Below are 20,562 nucleotides of genomic sequence, written 5' to 3'. Positions count from 1 at the left end.
AGAATTACTTAAAGTGGCTATCTCTGGGCGTGTAGGTGGGAAAATGGGTTGTTGAGGCAGGGGGAAGTAAGAATTGTCGCTTTATGTAGTGTGATATTGCTTCTGTTCTTTTATTCATGTGAATGCATTATCAACTCGAAAAAAATTCAAATCAATGTTGCCAGTTATCCATATGGAAAAGAATGAAAGTGAATTTCTATATTATAGAAATTCATAAAATCAGTTCTGGGTAGAATAAGTAAATATGGAAAACAAACAAAACTTTTAGAAGATTTTTTAGGAAATTATCTATACAAACGTAGAACAAGGCAGATTTATTATATAAGACAGACGAGCACAAATATTAAGGAAAACATTTGATAAATTAGACCACATTTAAATTTAAGAATTTAATTTTAATTGATTTAATTATGTATACTGATCAAAGGACACAATAAAAAAGGTGGAAAGAAAGACGAAAACTGGGAGAAAAATATTGTTATCAAGTAAAACTAATGAAGAACTTATGTACAGAATACATGAAGAATTCCCTTGAATTTAAAATCAAAAGACAAAGAATCCAGTAGGAAAAATGGGCAGGCCAGCCCCGGTGGCCTAGTGCTTAAGTTCAGCGTGCTCCACTTCAGTGGCCTGGCTTCAGCTCCTGGGTGTGGCCCTACACCACTCCTCAGTGGCCGTTCTGTGGTGGCGGCTCACATACAAAAAAAAGAAGATTGGCAACAGACATTATCTCAGGGTGAATTGTCCTCAGCAAAAAAAAAAAAAAGAAAAAGAAAAAGTGGGCAAGAGCCTTGAATAATCACTTAACAGAGGAGGAAACATGAATCTCCTGTAATTATATGAAAGGATGCTTCCCCTGGTTGGTAACTGGGCAGGCACATGAAGACCATGGAGACAGTCCCTTTCACTTCCACCAGATTGGCCAAAGGTTAGTCAGGTGGAGCTAAGGGCTAGGAAGGGCGTGCAGGGATGCCAACTCTGGTCCATTGTATGTGAGGGTTTAAACTGGTGCACTTGACAAAGGTCTGGAATGACTTAGTAACTTAACCATGCTTAAACCTTATGAACCAGCAACTCTACTCCCAGATGCATAACCCAGAGAAACTGCGGCCCAGGTGTACCAAGAGATGTGAGCAGCAGCGTCCACAGCAACGCTGCAGCAGTGGGGAATGTGTGCCGTTCATCAAAGCAGCACAGTCAGCGAGAAGCTGGAATTGACGCAAATGTCTGTCAACAGTAGAACGTATAAGTCAAGTGTGATGAGGTCACAGAATGAAGCACTATGCAGCAGTGAAGACAAACGAGCCACAGCTGCACCTGTCAACACAGATGTATTTCAATAACAATTTAGCTAAAAAGTGAGTCACAGAAAAATATATAAAATCCCAATTAAATAAAGTAGAGAGGAAAAACAAAAACTAAAAACTATACTGTGTATGTACATATTTATATATCTATATGCACATCTATCTATCTCTATCTGTCTTTCTATCCAACTACTTATCTATCTATCTGGAAAGCAAATAAAAGGATTACCAAAATATTTAGGATAGCAATGAAGGGTTGGAGGGCAATACAGACAGAGAAAGTACAAAGGAGCTTCAATCTGTGTTGTTGAGGACATTCTATTTCTTAAGCTCTTTGGAAGATACGTGGGTATTTGTTTTATTATTATTAAATAGAACATGAATATTATACTTAATCTGTGTGAAAAGTGTATCTTACAAAAATAAAATAATTAATAGGGTAAAGTCTTAAGTTTTCTCAGTGGGTAAGTTTTTTCTCTTCCTTTTCAGGTTTTACACCATTATTTATTTTATAAGGAGACGTCTGAATGGAACATTTACATATTCACAAATTTAAATAAACTGGAATGTTAAAAAAAAGACAATTGATCTTCAAGCCAATGGAGCAGTAAAATTTATAAATTAACTGGCTATTTTAGCCAGGTGATAATGAATACTTTTATTTATGAGAAAAGTTTTTCTTTCTGAATTTTAAGTTTTCAGTCAACACTTTCAACAAATTCGTCATTGTCAATGACTGTTGCCTGTCAGGGTTCCCGGGCAGCAGGATGCCTGCTAGGGATGGGATCAGCCCGACACCTCCAGGGAGGGCAGGTAGCCGGAGGGCGGAAGGAGAAGCCGGGCTTTGGTGCCGTCTCAGCAAAGGCATCAACTGACCCCAGGGGAGGATCTCTGGAGCTGGGACAGCCCTTCTCAGTTGACTCAAATTGGGGTGAGAAGGTGGCGCCTTCCTATTGTGTGACATCATGGGATGTAGGCTGCTCCCGTGGCCTGTGTCAGGGTGGGTCCCTTCAGCTAGGGCAATGCCTGGAGTGGGGGACAGGAGAGGGAAGACAATGGCAGCACTCCCAGCAGAAGGGGCATAAATCTCTCGGTCTCTCAGATCTGAAGGGAAAATGGTGGTGCAAGCCAGTTCCAAACCTGCTCTAGGTAAGGACAGGTGTTAGGTGCTATGGGAGCCAAGACAGATACTGTCTGGTTCTTCCTCAAGAAGCACCTACTGCAGCACTATGGGGGTGGGGTGGGGGGATCATCAGGAGAGTGATGGTGACAATCCACGTGCTGGAAAGGAGGGAGAAGCTAATAAAGGCGGAGGGTGCAGACGGATGCTCAGGAGCTGCAGCAAAGGCTTGAAAAGACTGCTGCAGGGATGAGCTGGAGGCAGGAATCTGGATGGAGGCTGTCTGCATGATTTGATGATTCTCTGCGGAAACTCGTGCAACCGGGAGTACGAGGTGGTGTTTTCTAGGGTTAGGATTGGCAAGGGGAGAAGAGTATGAGGCCAGGGAGCAAAAGAATTCGAGGATTCTGCATCTCACTGGCTGTGCTATCTGTGACCCCCAGCCCCTCTGCCTCCTTGACCCTCTGCCCACACTCCCTTCCTGCCAGCGTCTGTGTAGCAGGAGTCCAGGAACAGGTAGAGGGCTGAGGAGACAGAAGAGGTGGATCGTGCAGGGTCACTAAGATGGGGAATTAAATGTGAGGCAGCCAATGCATAAACTGATGAGTGGATAGACAAAATGTGGTCCATCCATACAGTGGAATATTATTTAGTCATGAAAAGGATTGAAGTACTAATATATGCCATGACATGGATGAGCCTTGAAAACATTATGCTAAGGGAAAGAAGCCAGTCACACACCACTCACCGTATGATTGCATTTATATGAAATGTGCAGAATAGGCAAGTCCATAGAGACAGAATGTAGATTAGTGGTTGCCTAGGGCCGGGTGCTGGGGGTGCTTGGGGAAAACAGGGAGTGACTGCCAATGAGTATAGGATTTCTTTTTGGGGTGATGAAAATGTTCTCAAATTGATAGTGGTGATGGTTGTACAACTCTGTAAATATACTAAAATCCGTTCAATTGTATGCTTTAAAAGGGTGAATTGTGTGCTATTTGAATGATATCCCGGTGAAGTTATTCTTAAAAAGAAAGTGAAGACATGAGAACAAGGACTGCAGTGGAGATGTATATAGAGAGCTGAATATTTTTTCCCCTCCCCTCCCCTCCTCTACTTCTCCTCTCCTCTTCCTCACCTCTCCTCTTCTCTTCTCTATTCCTTTTTCTTCAGTCCAGGTTCTTCTAGCATATTAATCTCTCATTCACACAGGGCATTGCTGAGGGACCGTGGCCCATTTCAGAGCCAGGAAAAGTGGTGGTGGGTGGCCACTCCCTTCTGTACATATCTTCCATATGTTCTCCATCCAGCCACCCCTCAAATCACCCCAAAGAAACACGTTCAGTAACAGTATAGGCATAGTAACAAAGGTATCAGAACAGCATTCTTGATATGAAACTATAACTTCAAGATAACTCCTCAGTGCCCAATTCTAGGCAGAATGCCCCTAAACCCATTTTATTTAGAATCTGTGGAGCTGCCTTGCTTTCAGAGGTTCCCAGCTGGACTTTGTGTCTTGTGCTTTGTCATCTTGCACAGCTGAAACATGACATTATTTTCTTGCACATCCTCCAAAAACCATTTGCTCCTGTCTGAAATGAATGCTGGGTGATTTCACCACGCCCACCTTGTTGCATGTCCCACTCTGCTGGAAGACCAGCCCCGAGACACTGTAGGCAGGGCTGCCTGGGCCTACAGCACTGCCTGGCACAGGCTGGGGCTCAGTGAGTACTTGCTGCAATGATGGCTAAACCATGCCATCTCAGTATCTCTGGAGCCACATTTACCACATACCTCCGTGAGTGCTGCAAAGACACCCAGACAGGCTTGACGTGGCCTGGGGTTCAATAATGCCCATACAAGGAAACAAAGACATTATCAATGACTCGTGCTAGCTCTGACTTTAGATGTTTTCTGCACATGGCAATTTATTATCTACATCATTAATTCAAACGCTACTCTACCAAGTACAGGATGAAACAGGAACCTTGTAGATCATATGATGCTGGTTTGGGGAATCTCTCTCTTATTTAGCCTGCATTTACTGTGCATTACTACATGCCGGATGGGCATTATCTCATTCAATCCTTACAACATGCTATGAGAAACACACTATTGTTCCGCTCATTTTCAAGACGAGAAAACTGAGTCTTCAGGTGAAGAGAACATCCCTGTGCTCCACAGCCAGCAGGTTCCGGAACAGGGTAAACCCAGGCCTCTCTGTAGCTTGCAAGGAAGAGAGCACCCTTCTCATTTTGCAGATTGTCATCTCCCATGCGCCTTTGACTTCTAGGTGTCTTAGTGCTCACCCTAGGGGCTGCTGACATCCTTGGCGTCCCCCTGCCACTGCAGCTCCAGGTGTGCCTGCACTCTGCGCTCAGTGTCCCGTCCTGCATCCCACCTGCTCACCACTCACCTGCAGCCTTGGGTCAAGGCACGTGGTTTCTCTGTCAGGCAATGGGAAGGGGCCCACCTGTCTGCTCACCTCCAGATGGCCCTTACTTCCTCTTTCCTTCCTACCTGCAGCAGAAACTTCACTGTTTGTTGGAGTTAAACGGCTCCGGCCCAGGCTCCCAGCCAGATCACAGCCACGGCCCGGCCAGAGGAGAGAGAGTCTTCCTTTCCTCTTCCCCCAGCACAAGCCCCCACCAATCACTTTCTTATCTCATTCTGTGCCAGAAACTTACCTTTTCCCTTTTGGTTTTCCACCAGCCAGCTTCCCCAGAGGAGTTTCATCAATGAGTCAGCATGGTCTAGAGCTTCTCTTTGACACTTTCTCCATGCGTGCGTACTAAAGAATAAAGGGGACAGTTCAGAAACACTTATCAACACATGAGGATTGGCACATCGCTTTAAGTGCCAAGACGTTTACAGTACTGATGAGTTAAGCACTGTGTTAGTTTGCTAGGGTTGCTATAACAAAGTACCGTAAATCGTGTGGCTTAGCAACAGAAATTTATTGTCTCCCAGTTCTGGAGGCTGGAAGTATGAGATGGAAGTGTTGTTAGCGTCGAAAAGACCTGCTCCAGGCCCCTCTCCTGGGCTTGTAGTTGGCTATCTTCTCCCTGCGACTCTTCACATCATCTTCCCTCTACATGTATCTGTGTGCCAATTTCCCCTTTCTTTCAGGATATCAGACATATTGGATTAGGTCCCACCCTAGTGACCTCATTTTAACTTGATTATCTCTGTGAAGAAATTATTTCTTCCAAATAAGGTCAAATTCTGAGGTACTGAGGGTTAGGATTCAACATTTTTCTTTTTTTGAGGAAGATTAGCCCTGAGCTAACATCTGCCGCCAATCTTCCTCTTTGTGCTGAGGAAGACTGGCCCTGAGCTAACATGCATGCCCATCTTCCTCTATTTTATATGTGGGACACCTACTACAGCATAGCTTGACAAGTGGTGCCATGTCCGCCCCCGGGATCTGAACTGGCGAACCCCAGGCTGCCGAAGCAGAATGTGCGAACTTAACCACTGTGCAACCAGGCCGGGCCCTCAACATATTTTTCTGAGGGGACACAATTCAACCCGTAAGAAGTATCAATAATGGCTTCCTTTTGGTGTGGCTGGATCACGCTTCATTTAGAATTGGCTTTGGGGTACAATTGAAAGAGGCACCCATAAACCCCAACGCACATAGACATAGGACCTCCAGTGTCGCCACAGCCTCCTGAAGACTTGCCCCTGTGGCTTTCCACTCAGAATCTGGCCATACATTAGTAGGGGGAAGCTGCTAGATCACTAGAGGCCCCCACGCAGGTGACAGGCTACATATGGAGGAGTAAGAGACGGCTCCTTCAGCGCTTCCTGGGACAAAGCTGACATTCCGAGTAGACACTAGTGACTGCCTCTCCTTCTGCTCCACAAGCGCTGTGAATGTGGGGCCAGCTTCAGGAGGCTGGGTGGAGGTGAAGCAGTTCACTAGATCTGAACAGCGCAGGATGGGGTAGTCCTGGTGTGTTTCAACTGTGAGGTTTTCTCGGTTTCTCGCAGTTTATATATTTCTTCAAGGGGAAACCCGACAGAAGCTTTTGATGTGCCCTTTGCTGATGCCCTAACCTGAAGCTGGCCACAGAGAAACATGAGCGCCTTGGCCGGGCACCGCCCATGCCCGACTTATTCATACCCAGAGCCCAGCAGAGTCAGAAACGTTTGTTAGCAAGACTTTTTGAAGTCTGTTCAGAGCAAAACCATACTGAATGTCCTTTTGTGATGTGTTCTCTGGGCTGGTTCACATTGTCTTCTGGGAAGCTGTCCACTGACAACGGGATTGCTTTAGCGAAATGATCAAAGAAACCATCTCTAACCGTATGGTCTTCATTTCTGAGCAGCAATAATAGGGCTTCCAGCCCGTGCTATTGTAGGAAACTATAAATAATGCTGTTTCCCTTTGATCACCAGCTCTTAATTCTGATCTTATTTACTTTTCAGAAACAAGTACTTGACAATAATGGTAGGAATACTAAGCTGCTTATATTGGTAGAAAATCCTTTTATTTTAGACTGCATGGGTCTATAAGTTTGCCCCTGAACTGAACTGTTAACATTTTTCAGAAACACGTAAATATTTTTAGAGCTGTGCCCACAAGAACACAGAGCTCTGCGGGAAGAAGCTGAGAGTAAGTCCCCGCAGGCTCTGGCGGCCGGCGGTTCCTGGGTGGGGGAACACGGCTTCACCTTTGATCTTCCAGTTCATGCATTAGATGTACAAACACACATAACTGCATGCCCTTATGCCTGGTCCTATCAATTTCTGTGACACTGTATTTCTGTGTGACAATAATTTTTATCACTCTCTGCTCCAATAAGTCTTTGTAAAAATTGGGCGCATTTGTCTGCATCACGCAGCAGACTTGGAAATACATATTACACTCATTGTTCACCTGCCCTCTGACGACCCCAGTGAATCTTGCTTCCATCCTTTTGGAAAACAAGCAAACAAACAGACCAAAACAAAAACTTGCTATTAACTTTCTAAAACAGCTGTATGATGTTTTAACCTACTCCCCTACCGGCACGCCTCATTTAAAAAATGTATTCTTTTAGTCACAAGTCTTTCTCAGTAGCGTTGTATCTGTGCTGTGCCGAGTTATGGTGACGTCGGATTGGACCCGAGGTAACAGTGATGAAGTCTCCACTCTGGGTTCGAACGGTTAGATCATTTGTGGGGCCACTGTAGACAAACAGCTGACCCCCTACAGGTGCAATGCCAGAGGGAGTCAGTCTTCTTTTTCTGAACCACAGAGAGGTCCCCTTCTCGGTCTGCATCTCTCACCTGACCAGAAGTAGTATGAAGAGATGAAGGCCCAGATCTGTGTTTCTGCAGCCCGCCGTCCACCTCGGGCCATTTGCTGACTGCATTCCGGCCAGCTCTGTGTCTGTGCGCCTCTCTCTTGACAAAATAATCACTAGGTTCTCTCTACACCAAGCCTTGTCTGATTCTGACCCAAGTCTATCACCAGTTTGATTAGGGAAGACATTCCAAAAGAATTCTTAAAAACAAAAAAAACCAACGAGAATCTTCTTAAACAAAAGACAAAAATATGCCATCAGGTTAGGGTTGGGGATAGGAGGCTGAGGTCCTGAGGTGACCGCTCTGCAGAGTTGGGGCCTGTGTCTTATGTGGAGGGCAGGCACAGCTCCGCGTGTTGAATGAGACTCACACTCCCATTAGGTAAGTCTAAAATAGTTGTTCTTACTGTTCTTAAGTAACAGGCCCTGTGTTACTTCAGAATACTTCACAAGGCTATTCAGATTCTTTGTTGCCCTATAATTTGGTTGTGCAAGAAACCGATTAAAAGAGCAAGGTTACTGGAGGTTGAGATGCCTTTTGTCAAAAGCAGACATTATTTCCTTTACCGTACTGGGAATTGATCTATAGGCCCCGTTCCATGTTCGTGGTGCGGCAGAAGCTTTGGGAAGGAGCACTATGGCTTACCTAAAATTCTGGTGTTCAGGGATCACTTGAAGCTTCGAAAACACAGATTTCTTCTGAGGTCAAAATTAGCAGCATTGAAATCCTCTGAGGTGGTCTATACTGCTGTTTCTGAAAGACTGGAAAGGAGAAGTCTCATCTTCATGTAGGGTTTCCAGTCAGTTTGATTCTAGACCAATGATGTTTGTGTAAGCATCTGAAAGTCAGAATGGTTGTTTGGCCTGGCTCCCACCTCATTCAGAATCTTTTGGTGTTCACCATGACGCCCACTAACCATGCCATGGATTACACTAGCGTAAACTCCACAATGAAACCTAAAAAGCAGTGGTGGGTCTAGAGACCCGAACTTTGGGCCAAGAAGCTAAAGAGCAAGTTGTGTTCTCAATGATCCATGAATTACTGAACAAGCTTCATAAAAGGAGGACAAAGAAGCCGGAAACCCGGAAGCTCAGACACATATTTGCAACTGTGGCTACTAAGCTCAAATCACTTTCTGAACAGTACGGGTTCTTCTCCACGTTGACGGGAATTTAAGTTTAACTCCTGAGAATTACATGAAACAATGGTTCCATAGGCAACCAAATATCATTATTTCCAAGTTTATACCAACTTTTGCCTCACATAATCCATGTTAGTGTCATTGACTAGTTGCCCTGAGGAACTCAAGGGTGGCTTTGGAAGCATTTAACTGTTTTCACAAATTGTTATTTTTCCTTTTGCTATGTTAAGGAGATGCCATCACCAACCTCCCTGAACTAGACCAAGCCTCACCACAAGAGCTACACTATGACTTTTGCCTTATTTTTAATGCTAAGATCTCTCCAGGAGGAGCTAGCTACTTTATTAGTGTGGGGGGCTGGAGTTGGCCAACCCAAGATATGTCTGTTTGGCATGAGGATTATTTTGGGCTGGTTACTTTTTAAAAAACTGCAGACAGGAGAGAAACTCTGAGAAGCAGAAGTTACCCTTTGTAAGAGACATTTACATTTGTAAGGGAAATCTCCATCTGTGAAGGTGTCTCCCTCTCTGTACCAGGAAGAAGGGGGGTGACCTAATCTCTAGAAACTCTTATCTTGCAGAAGGCAAGGATTTAAATCTACATGATAATCTTAGTCTTGTTTACTGTGCTTTTCTGGTGATCTCCCATAACCGACTCTCCCACCCTCAACATCCTCCTTTGTCTTTAGCTGAGGATGGTATTTAAAGGGAGAGCTTCCACCATTTTGGTGAGTTTCTCAGTTTGTCTGAGCCTCTCCCATGTGTACATGTTATAAAGCTTTGTTTAATTTTCTCCTGTTATTCTGTCTCATGTGAATTTAATTTGTTGTCCAGCCAGGAGGACCCAGAACATGTAGAGGAAATGTCTTCCTCCCCTACAGTTTGGTGACTTGGATGGGATAAAATTTCACTGGCTGGACACTGCTCACTCCTGGACTGCTGCGACCGAGAGATCCTGGACCCCTGATGAGAGGCAGCAAGAGGTAAGAGTTCTTACCACATCAGTCTCCCGGATCTCTGCCTGCAGGGTCCAATGGAAGCAAGAGTGGTGAGGGTTTTTTTGCTTTTCTAAATTTAAATTAGCAGGAGAAAATGTTGGTGAGGCTAGCTTCTTGGATTCAGTGACTCTAGGATTTCATTGAGTACTGTGGGGGACTGGTCTTGGCCACGCCAAGATATGTCTCTTTGGCATGAGGATTATTGGGCTGATTGCTTTGGATAAACTGGGACAGGGAAGGAGGCTATGAGGGGTGGAACTTGCTTGCCCTTTGTTAGGAGACATTTACATTTGTAACGTAAATCTCTATCTGTAAAGGTGCCTCCCTCTCTGTACCAGGAAGAAGAAAGGGGATGACCTTCTCTCTAGAAACTCTTAATCAATGCCAAAGGCAAGGACTTAAATCTGCATAATAATCTTATTCCTGTTTATGGTAACCTCCTGTAACTGACTCCCCCCACCCCCAACATCCTCCTTTGTCGTTAGCTGAGATTATTTAAGGTGGGGGCTTCAGCCATTTTGGGGAGTTGCTCAGCTTGCCTGAACCTCTCCCATGCATACATGTTATAAAGCTTTTTTAAATTTTCTCCTGTTATTCTGTCTCATGTGAATTTAATTTGTTCTCTGGCCAGACGAACCCAGAGAAGGTAGAGGAAATGTCTTTCTCCCCTACAGTACTCATTGGTTCTAGATCCTTTTCCTCTCAGAGACAGTACTTTTCCTTGTCTCTGTCTTTTTGTTGTTTGTCATAAAACACAGGCATCTCTATAAGCCTGTTGTCTGGGCCTTTTGTCTTGTTTTATGTCTTGAGAGCTTGGCTTTGTGACCTTTCTCATCTCCGCCATTGGAGGATGCATGTACTGGCACACATCTTGGCAGCCAGTCGAGTAGATTGGGGTTCTGGGACACTCTCTTTGTTCGGCTGTGTCGGCTCTCAGGGGAGTTTGTCATAAGGGGTCCCAACTGCTTTCATTAAGGGGCTTTCGTCATCTCAACCTTAGTTGCTTGCTGTGCAATGAAGGCCTTCACTTTCTTAGACTATTTTTGGGAGTGAACTTTCTGAATCTATTTTGGGGATGTTTCTTGTATCCATGGTTAAACTTGTTGGCTGAGTCACTGTTGAGATCCTGCTCATCAATGTGGCCAGACAATGGATTGTTTAAATCAGGAAAACTTCTAAATTGGGGGGAAAAGTTTGTGTGAGTTCTCATCATAATTCTTATTGGTACTAATGAAAAGGCCAAATTAAAAAGGAAACACATGCACAAGAAAATAATGACTAGGCTTAAGACTCTAACTCAGGTTATAGTTGAATTGATGAAATATAAAAGTATAAGTGTTGATAAGATTATAAATATTGGAATGCTTGAGCTGATTTTATATAAGGAGGTTATATCAACTTTGCCTGAGTATGTTTTGAAATGTCTGGCTGGGAATACTTCCCTATCCAATATTATAAAACCAAGACCTATTGATAAAGTCTGGCCCATAGGTCCTGTCTCCATGCTTGCAGCTCTTCACTGCCCATGGGCCCTGTCCCCACACTATTCTCTGAATAAAGGAGCAATACTACCAGACCTTGAGAGTCCAAGAAATCTTTCTTTCACCTCCTCGGCTCACCAAGCCTGCTTGCTTAACTGGCTTGTGAGCTGAAGTTCTCATCTTCCTTGTGCCTTTCTCTTTTTCAAGGATGGATCTAAATTCACTTCTCCATCGGGAACCATCTTGGACAGCTGTATGAGTCCACATTTGCTGCCTATGGCTACTGTATGGGGCAAACCATGGCATTCAGCCTGAAGAGAACCAGTACCTTAAGCCTGAGGGTGATGAAGAATGAATTAATCCATTCCTTCCTAATCCTATCTCTAATATATAAATTTTACATGGATGCGGATGACCACTTAAGTCATTAGGACAGTCACCAATCTCCAAGACTCCTGTGGCAGGTTTCTTTTCCTAAGGCTGGGTTGGCATCCCTCCCTATGGCTCCTGACCACACTCTGAACCACGGGAAAGTCCCAGTCAGGACTCTGGTTCAAGGAAAATACCAAACTCTAACCTTTAGTTGAGTATGGGAACCTCTTCTTGGGAGAATGGCTCCAGCATGCAATTGGGTAGAATGTCCTCCAGACTGGCAGAAAACTCCCCGCTGTTTTTCTCTATTCTTTTACCTCCAGGACAACTCACCAGGCACCTATTACTTCCAGGCATTGTAGGGAAGATATACAAGGGATGCAATGCAGGAGGACGCTCCCATCACCCCTTGCTATAGAAACCCCACAGGAGGAACAATGGGTAGGATGCTACCCTAGGTTCAGGGGGGATTTTCAAGGTAGTGGGCCCTTTTCTTTCATCTCTTAAAGTTACAGTGGCCATTTTGGTCTCCTTTTGAGTTTTTAAAATTTATTTTTATTTTTATTGTTTATTGTAGCAATCCTTTTAAACTTTACAACTGAGAAACAAAGAAATCTTTAAAGTGTTAAAGGCTCCACCCCTGGTAGCCCCCACTGTGGTTTCTGGGTCTGATTCCCCCCAGCGACCCCAAGTGGGGTGCCCTCTCTTCGTGGTTGACTTGTTGAGTATTTTAGCACCTACTGATTCAGTTGTGAGGATAGGAGACCTGTGATTTATTCTGTGAACTGTCCTGCCAGTGTTGTGTGCCCTGGCGTGAGAGCTGTTGTGTGACCCTTATCTTGGTAACCCTTAGGAAGAGGCCATGAGGGCGAGGCCTGATGATCTCCTCTTTTCCTTTCTTTATCTGTTTGATTTGTCACTCCCACTGTTGTCACCAAGTCGTGGTTAAGTTCAGGCTAGACCTGAGCGGAGTCTGGACCTTCTGTAAAATTGAAAGCTTGAAACCCTTTTGCCAGGGACTTAACTCTCAATCCTGGCACTGGGAGCCCCAGGCCCTAGCCAGCCTTTGCCTCCTGCTTCTCTGGCTCGTCCTGTGCTGGCTCAGGGACAAAGTGCCCACGCTGAGTGGGACTTGACTACATCTTATAACTATATCTATGCCCACAGTTGGCTCTGCACCTTTTCTCTGGCCTGCTATCAGTTAGACACCAACTTTACTGCCATGGGGAACACCCCAAGCATTCCTGGAGACTCACTCCTTGGGTGCATTTTAATTTGAAACACTTTCAATTGGATGGGTTATGCCCCAGAAACTCCATCTTGGAGAAAACTTGAGGGGTTTCTCTGTGCCTTTATCATGTAGTTGGCCAGGTAGATCAATCTACAGTGTCATTCGAGTTACAACCCAGTTTCTGGCAAATCAAGAGCAACTGTCCTTAAAAAATCCTTGTAAGGCTGGAAAAGCAGCTCCAGAGGCAGTTCAGATTCCACCCATCTTGAGTGTCTTCTCCACAAATATTAGTAAAAGGCTCAAAACAAAATCTGGATTTATAACTGGTGAGCTTTGTATTACTGTACCTGATTCATGGCAATAATTTTAAAACAATAGCTGTGGAGAATCTGTGTCTGTGTGTCTATATGTCTGTTACATATGTGTGATATTTTACCTCTGGATGGTAAGGCCAAAATTAAGAGCTCTGTTTAATTGACTTAAAGTAAGCACTTATGTAAATTCTAAATGTAATAGAAATTAACCCAAGATCTATTAAGTTAAGATGATATAGGTTAATCTCTGGTTAATGAAAGTTCAAGTTCGTTGGTTTGATTAAAATGGATATGTCCTCCAGAGTTAGCACTGGATATGATGCAAACATGCAGGCTGGGTTTACTAGTTTAAAAAGAAGAAAAAAGTTCATGTTATCCCTGTTACAAATTTGTCAGCGTAATAACTTAGAATGATACCTAATTTTGCCTAATATCTTATGAAGTTTTTGTGGGTAATCTAAACATCATTATTGGGAACAAATGATTTAGATATAAAAGAAATAAGAGTTTATAGATAAACTTTTAGCAATAATTATAGTTTATGGCATGTGTATTTAAAATAACTTCCAAAATCTTTTTGGTAACTTGAAACTTTAAAGTTTTGCTAGGTTAATTTAAATGATAAAATTCATTGAGTATCTAGATTATTTCCAAATAAGATATTAGACATTAATTATTAAGCATAAGTTTATCTACTTTTGGCTCCTTGTTGCAAAGAGGCTAAAAGTGTTTGGGTTTATTAGAAAGCATGTCTTGTGTTTTATTATTGTGAAGTGGTGTGTTTCTAGAAATTACAAAAAGGGTTTAGAATGCTGATATAAAAGAAAATTCATAATTGCTTACCTTTTTAGTGTTTACTAGGGTCTGTTAAGGGTTAAAAGTTCTAATTAACATATGCAATTAAAGCTACTAAAAATTAATAAGGAAAAAAAGCTCTGTATTCAAGGAAAGTGAAATGTATGTTTTCAGTAAAGAAGGTATAAAGAGTGGAAGTATTTTTTTTTGTTGGGTTAAGGAAGATAAATTTGTCCTAAAGTACTAGAAGGGAAGAAAGCAAGCATGGGACCAATTCTGAAGTAAAAAGAAAGTTGTATAAGGTTGTGAAGGAGAAATTCTGAAAGGGGTTTTAAGCTGGTCAAGTTGACTAAGATTAACTAAATCAAATTAAGTAAATGAATTTTAATGTTAAAAAATGAGTGGGTGCAAAAATTAAAATTTGGTTTTCTCTCTCAAAAGGATAATTTTCTTACACTTTTGGTCTGCTCTTTATAAAGAGGTTATAAAAGTTTTTTTTTTATTTTTGAGTAAGTCTACCTAAAAGACAGAAAAGCTATGTTTTGCTAAAATAATTTCCTCTGTTCAGAAAGAAAGAGGCCTCTCTTAAGATTTTTTTTTTGACTATTTTAACTTCTCTTGACTGTTTCTGTTGTCACTTTAAATAGATGCCTGAGCATTGTTTCTTAGTGAGTGTTGTTTCCTACCTGAACAAGAATTTTAAAGCCTTTTGTTTTTCTGTTTTTTTCTTTTGAGGAAGACTAGCCCTGAGCTAACTACTGCCAATACTCCTCTTTTTGCTGAGGAAGAGTGGCCCTGAGCTAACATGCACGCCCGTCTTCCTCTACTTTATGTGTGGGGCGCCTACTACAGCATGGCTTTTGCCAAGCGGTGCCATGTCTGCACCTGCGATCCGAACCAGCGAACCCCAGGCTGCCAAGAAGCTGAACATGTGAACTTAATTGCTGTGCCACTGGGCTGGCCCTGCCTTTTGGTATTTTTGACAAGCTTCTCCCTCAAAAAATATTCAAGTCCTGAATAACGGCTTTCTTTTGACCTGGATGAAGAAAGAGAATTTCTCTGGGGATTTTCAGAGGGCCCCTGGGACTTCTCAGAGAAATTTGCTCTCTCTTCCTATAAGGAGAAAGATTCTAAACTAATTAGGTTTATTTGGTCTGTTAAATTACATGGGAAGCATTGTCAGATAAGTAATGATAAAGTTTCTTAGGTGGTATTATGTGGGTAAATGTTATTGATATAAATGTTTTGAAATTTATAATATTCCTAAAATTCTGATTAGTCCTCATTGTCAGCCATAATTCTAGTTATTATTTTAAGGTGTTGTATACCACAGAAATAACCAAATTTCTTTGTGAATTGTCATTAAATCTTTTGTCATTTACAGACAGTTATTGTTTTCCTTTGATGCTTTTGCTTTTGTAAATATGTCTTGTCTTCTGAGAGATTCATGGAAAGAACTCTGACACTCACTCTGGAATGCAGGTTTCTGATATGCTTTCTGATTATAAAACTGAACTGGCTACAAAATTAGAGAATTCTAATGGAGAAACTGATAACCCCGTAAAACTGCTAAAGAAGATTAAGACCAAAAAGAATCGATTACACAGGACCATACGAACTGATGAGTATGATGATAATTTTTATGACTTTTGTTTGAAATGTTGATTTTTGATGTTTTGCTTTGTTTTCTCAGATTTAAGAAAATGTTTTTCTCTTTTCTCTTATGCTAGCTATGACTTATAGCAACTTGGTGAAATTATACCTTTGTGAGCAGAACTGAAACATTTATATTTTTCTCCCTACCTGATCCCTCCAGAATTTGGAAACACTTTGTGAGTGAGTATGTTTATTTTGTCAATATAGTTATTTGCATGGGTTCGATAAGAATCTGTTCTCCTTATAACAGGACACATTGGTTATATTACAAAGGCTTTGACTGGAATATCATATTGGAGAGAAACACACAGGCTCAGATATGACAAGACAGCTTTTCAGGAACAAAGATTGGACTTTGTGGAATAAAGCCACTTGGAAATATTGACCTGGTACCTTGTTTACAGCGATTCCAGCAATCTCACCTGGTAAGTAAGGAGGCTCACTTGTCTGGCAGGTGCCTGAAATCACAAAATATTTTGGAGGACCTCAAGAAGAGAGGAATCCACCCAAACCTGTAGGTACTGCTGGCAAAATCTGATGGCAAGTCCTTGGGTGGGCTTTTCTGGCCTTGAGAGACTTCAAAGTTCAATCTGAGTCCTCATAAAAAATTCCAGCAAAGCAGATTTAAAAGAACCTATATGATCAATTGCTATTCTTGCTGCACTTATGTAAATGATTGGGCCAAGTTTATTAAAACTAAACATTTTGCAAACCAATGAATCTTAATTTGGCTATCTTTGGTAAAAATGAGGGTGACTTTAGAGAGAAAAATTGTGTTTCAGTAAAAAACTATAATACACGTTTGTAGATATTAGATCCTAGCTCCATTAATTGTCTTTGAGGTTTTTGTTTTCTACCTGTGAACTGGACTAGATGCTGAATTCTTATAGTCTCCTGAAATATCTGGCTACAAAGCTCCAAACTAATCTTTTCAGTTTTTTAAATCGTTTTCATTCAGAATCATTGAGAACTGAACCTGACCTTTTTCCTGAAGGCTTGCAAACTGAAGCTTAACAACTTGATACAAACTTAAGAGAGATTCATGTGTGAGGCTGTGTAAGCTGTAAGCCACTCTGAAAGATACCCGAATGCCTGATGACATCATCAGAGACATCTTAAGCTGCAAAAGATGCTTCGACTCTGACATCTAGAGATCTTCTTGACTGGCTACCCCCTGGGCTCAGGAGCTGCTTTATAATTTGCTCCACCCATTAAGCTTGTTTTTATTTTTATTTTCATAGAAATACTTCTTATTAAACACCTGATTGTTTGCTTCCACAATATAGGCCTCACTTTGGGAGCCAACCTGCATCACTGCCTTCTAAAATGAATTTAACTGGACTGATCTATTATCAGGCCTAAGAAATGTGTTCAGTGGGATGCAACAATCTGCCACTCAGCTTCTGGACTATGAAATTTCTTAAGGTTTCAAAGGACTGTGAAACTTAAAAGTTTCAAAGGTAGGACTGTGGGGGACTGGAATTGGCCACCCCAAGATAAGATATGTCTCTTTGGCATGAGGATTATTTTGGGCTGGTTACTTTAAAAAAAACTGCAGACAGGAGAGAAACTCTGAGAAGTGGAAGTTACCCTTCGTTAACAGACATTTACATTTGTAAAGGAAATCTCCTTCTGTACTAGGAAAAAGGGGGACGACCTCATCTCTTGAAACTCTTAATGCAGAAGGCGAGGACTTAAATCTGCATAATAGCCTTACTCTTGTTTACTGTGCTTTTCTGGTGATCTCCCACAACTGACTCCCCCACGCTCAACATCCTCCTTTGTCTTTAGCTGAGGGTGGTATTTAAGGGGTGAAATTCTGCCATTTTGGTGAGTTTCTCAGTTTGCCTGGGCCTCTGCCATGTATACATGTTATAAAGCTTTAATTTTCTCCTGTTATTCTGTTCACGTGAATTTAATTCATTGTCTGGCCAGAAGGACTGAGAGCAGGTAGAGGAAACCTCTTCCTCCCCTACATTACCATCACCTGCAGTGTGTGTAGAAGCAAATATCCACCTCTCCCATTTGAATATTCATTCCCCATCCCAAATAAACATCCCTGCTTCCCACTGTTCGGGGATGCCATGACTCTGGAAATGATTCCTCATGGTCCCCTATTTGCCTCAAATATACTTACTTTGTGAGATAACAACTTCTACTTCCGTAGAGTCTCATTTAACTCACCAGGAGGGAACCCACTTCAGTTTCTGTAACAAGTTGGTGCCCAACGTGGGGCTTGCCCCTTCATGGTGCTTGTGCCGGCAGCTTGACGTCGCTGTCCCCTTGGGAAAGCCAGTGGCTGCACTGAGTGCTTTGCTCGGTGGCACTCTCCATGTGAGGTGCCAACCCCATGGCAAGGCTATAGGAGTTTTTCTTTAAGTTGTCTCACAAAGCCTGCCTGTTGGGGCCTGGCTTTGGGGTTTGAGTTCCCATCCAGGGGTAGCCTGGCTCAGGGCAGTAAGAGTCCCCTCTAGTTGGAAAGATTGCACAACCCAGCCACTCTAGCTGGCTGATGCTTGGCTCTGGCAAGATGGGAGCAATCCCTGTTGACTAGTCAGGGGTTCAGGTCCCCTCTGGTGATTGAATCCCCTCTGGAGTGAGGAGGTGGGGGTTTGAGGTCCCCCCTGAAGTCACTGAGTTTGTCTTTGTGTTGGGCCTGTGATGGGAGGAGGGGTCCCCTTAAATAGGGTCAAGCTCCCTCTGGTGTTGCCGAGTCTGTTTTTCATTTGTTTGTTTTTGTCAAGGAAGCTCGACATCAACCTTGTTTGTCCACGGTCTGGCTTTTCTGGACTCCTAGGCCTCCTTTCTTTTTCCCTTGCCCTCACTATCAGTGGTCCCTGGGTGAAACCCAGCGTCCACCAGTTTTATTTTCCCTTTAAGGATTTCATTACTCTGCCTGGGTCTTGTTTCAGGATACTAGGGTGCTAGATCTCCTCTGGGCACAACTTTGTGGCTTCTGTGTCACCACTATCTGTTACAAGTTGCACCTGGAAGGTTGGAAAAGACACTAGAACATGGGGGGAGCAAGCTCCATCCCAGAGGAAAGTCCGTTGTGCTGCATCCTCCAGAGCTGGAAAGCTTTCAGGTATTCCCCATTGACCCGAGAGCAGATGACGCTTTCTTGTAACTGAGCCTGGCTGCAATATTCACTGGAAGATGGGGAAAGATGGCCAGAAAATGAGACCCTAAGTGTTAACTCCATACCACAATTATATCTAATTTTCAAGAGAACAAAGAAAGAGGAAGACATCCCCTATGTCCAGGGCTTCGTGGCATGTGTTCCAATGAAGGGTTAAAGGTTGACTCTAAGACTTATCTTTCTGATAAGGAGGACCTGCTCCTCCAAGTCAGGAAACGTGGGACTAAGGAAAGCCCACCTCAGAGTCCACCTTGCTCACATACACCAGCTTCGGCCCCATGGTTAGACCAGCTGGTGAGCCCTGGGGGACCTCCACCTTATCCTCCAACCTCACCTCTGCTTAAGCCAGAGGCCAGAACAAGGCCAAACCCTTTGCTGTTCTGCCCAGCGATCCCCATACAGGGAATTGGACTCTGCCACAACCAAAGACCCCTCACGCTCCTCTCCCAGACAGTACAACTAGATTAGGAACCAGTTCTTAATCCCTATTTCATATCTCATAGTGCTCCAGACACCCGTAGGAAACTCTGAAAGTTGGCTATCGGTCCTGATGCCAGTCCTGTACAACTACGAGAGGCTGCATTGAGGGTGCTCCATGACCAGCATGAGGCTGAGGATGAAAAGGAAGACAAGAAGATGAAAAGGTAAGTCACTCTGCCAGCTGTGGCCAGCCAGTCTCCTCAAGGTAACCTAAGGGGGAGGAGGAAAGTGACATGGGTGAGTAACCCCGGCCCCCACCGAGGGACCAGGAGGCCACCAACATCGTCGGGGGCTAATTGGTGTGTGAACTGCCAACAGGAAGGGCGTTGGTGGCAGGATTGTCTGAACCATCCCCAGGGAGGGAAGGGATCGAACAAGACCAAGCCGTGGCAGTTCCCCTTGACTACAGAGGAGATGTGATGGGGCTGTGGGGCTCCCTGGCTGACTCCAGGAGGCCTGGGTGACCTTGGCAGGAGGAGAAGAGCAGGTTGAATCTTTGCTCCCTAGTGGAGCCATGTTCTCAGTGCTCAATGCCCAAAAGGGAAACCTTTCTGAAGGAAAGTGTGACCTAAAAGAGGTCTCAGGGAAGGGAGAGGCCCAAATATTTCCGGAGCCCTGGACCTGTGAAACAGGGTCAAAACTGCTGAAGCATTCTTTACTGTATTTACCAGAATGCTCTGTTCCCCTTCTAGGGAGGGACATGCTATCTAAGTTAGGGGCCTCAACAAGCTGGGAACAAGAGAAAATCGAGATCCAGGTGCCCAGGAGTCGGGGAGGTGAGTGATGGCCCTCTTACAGGATACAGCAGCTCTGGAAAAGGAAGAGATTCCCCTACATGTCTTAAGCTGAGCTAACTCGGAATTATGGGCACAAGGACAGGTGCAGTGGGCAGCTGGTGCCACGCCAGGAAAGGCAAAACGGAAGCAGGTAGGTCGTTGGCCCCGGGTAAAACATATACCCCTTAAAGCCAGAAGCCATAAGAGGAATCCTTCCTGTAATCAATAGGCTTTTAGAACAGGGATTGTTCAGGCCATGGAGATTCCATGGAACACTCCTATGTTACCTGTTAAAAGGTTGGGAACAGGGGAATATAGATTTGTTCAAGACCTTAGTGCTGTCAGTGCTGTACAGTCCTGGAGTTATAATAGTAAATTTCTTCATTTTGTTTCTGGTCCAGAGCTCCTGAAACTCCTGTAATTACCCATATGACAGCCATATGGGGCATCTTTTGTTA

The 20,562-nt window shown here is 43.5% G+C and overlaps 1 long non-coding RNA gene across 1 annotated transcript; it reads left to right on the top strand.

Annotated features, from left to right (window-relative positions):
• Positions 1-18,614: 18,614 nt before the first annotated feature.
• On the top strand, positions 18,615-20,149 carry LOC124226369 (uncharacterized). Its single transcript, XR_006885284.1, has 3 exons — positions 18,615-18,794; positions 19,352-19,492; positions 20,021-20,149. It is a non-coding gene; the product is annotated as an uncharacterized LOC124226369 (long non-coding RNA).
• The last annotated feature ends 413 nt before the right edge of the window (positions 20,150-20,562 follow it).

Source organism: Equus quagga, chromosome 15 (genome assembly GCF_021613505.1).
Source record: "Equus quagga isolate Etosha38 chromosome 15, UCLA_HA_Equagga_1.0, whole genome shotgun sequence".
Classification (NCBI taxonomy): domain Eukaryota; kingdom Metazoa; phylum Chordata; class Mammalia; order Perissodactyla; family Equidae; genus Equus; species Equus quagga.
Note: the sequence above shows the minus strand (reverse complement) of the source record. Positions and strands in the feature narration are given on the sequence as shown.